Source organism: Condylura cristata, unplaced genomic scaffold, assembly GCF_000260355.1.
Source record: "Condylura cristata isolate star-nosed mole 26May11 unplaced genomic scaffold, ConCri1.0 scaffold00006, whole genome shotgun sequence".
Lineage (NCBI taxonomy): Eukaryota > Metazoa > Chordata > Mammalia > Eulipotyphla > Talpidae > Condylura > Condylura cristata.
Window position 1 is genome coordinate 1653844 of NW_004567107.1, and position 1600 is coordinate 1655443.

Consider the following 1600-nt stretch of genomic DNA (forward strand, 5'->3'; position numbering starts at 1 on the left):
CTGCGTGCGCGCGCGCCCGAGGCCTCGCCTCGGTGCTGCCGCCCAGATACGTCCCGGCCTCGTCGCCGCTCGCGGGGCTCGAAGGCCTGCAGGAACCAGCGCCCGAGGGAGGGCCCAGGGCTTCGCGGCCAGCGACCACCCAGCGCTCCGCTTCGGGGGAGGGGAGAAGGGGGCCCGAGGGGCGGGCGACGGCCAGTCTCTCGCACCAACCCGCGAAGGGCCCTAGAAGCTGTCGCGACTTTAGCCAATGAGAACCCTGAGCCGGCCGCGACTTTGGCCAATGAAGAGCCAGGAGGAGGCCGGTTGCACAAAGATTAGCCAATTAAGAGACAGGACGAGGCCGGCTCCCCGCCCATTCGTCCAAGTCCACCAATGGCGGCGGGGGGCGGGCCCCCGAGGACTTCCGGCCTGCTTTTCTGCGCGGGAAGGTCGCGGCGCGGAACTGGTTTCCGGGCCGCGTCGGCCCGGCGGGTCCTTCTGCCTCGGGCTCCCGCCCCTGACCGCCGCCCCAGGACGCGGCTTCTAGCGGCCGGTGGAGGAGAGGACGAGGGGCTGCGGCTGGAGATGCCCCGCCGCCTGGCCGGTGCCCTGGAGCCTGCTGCCCGCCGGGCGCTACGCGGAACCGAGCGGAGATCAGAGCATTAAGCCGCGGGTGCGAGACGTGGCGGAGGAGCGAGGCCGTCTGGGCAGTGACAGGGGACAGAGAGGGAGCTGCGCGGGGTCGGCGAGGGCCCAGGGCCCGGGGGCCTGGCTGGGCCCTGGGACAGGCACCTCCTCGCTGCTTGGAAGCTGGGAAAGCGGACGGAGAGCGCCGGCAGTGCCCATCTGCACGCCACTCCAGACCAGCGCTCCTAACCGCGCAGAGAAGACCTTGGCCGGTGTCTCGAGTAGGGGTGGGGCGTGCAGGGCAGGCAGCAGGCAGCTGACCGCCCAGCCCAGCCCAAGCTTGGGGCTTGCTGTCTGTCTGTGCTAATCAGACGCAGGCTCGGCCGGGCATCATCGGAGCCCATGCGGCTCACACCATGCTGGCATTGGCCACGTGCCCGGCAGCAGGTATATAACCACTCTGCCGTGATGGTGGGGCCTGTCTTCAGTTCCTTGGAGAGTGCCCGGCCTGGGAATGGGGGTCTCTGACCCCCATCAGGAATGGTGAGGAGAATAGGGGGTGACCTGTCCTGATGGGGGTGGCAGGGATGAATGCTTGGCAGGGAGTGGCTTCCATTACTTGAGAGAGAAGAAAATCTGCCGCACTCACGACAGAATGTTTTGAAAAGACCAAAAATGAATCTGGATGTGCTTTGGAAACCCAAGAACTCTGCCCCCTGCACTTGTGCCCTGTGGCCGCTGTGACAAGCAACTACAAACTGGCGACTTGAAACCCAACAAGAATTTATCTTCACAGTTCTGGAGGTGTACTCCCGCTGAAGGGTCCGGGGCAAATCCTTCCTGGCCCCTCGCAGCTTTCGGAACATCTGTTCTCCTTGGCTTGCGGCCACATCACTCTAGTCTCTGTGGTCCCAGGTCCCAGGTTGACAACCCAAACACTTCCTGCCCCAAAGAAGTGCCATGTGGAGTAGCATTTGGCCTTAAAAAGGAAGAA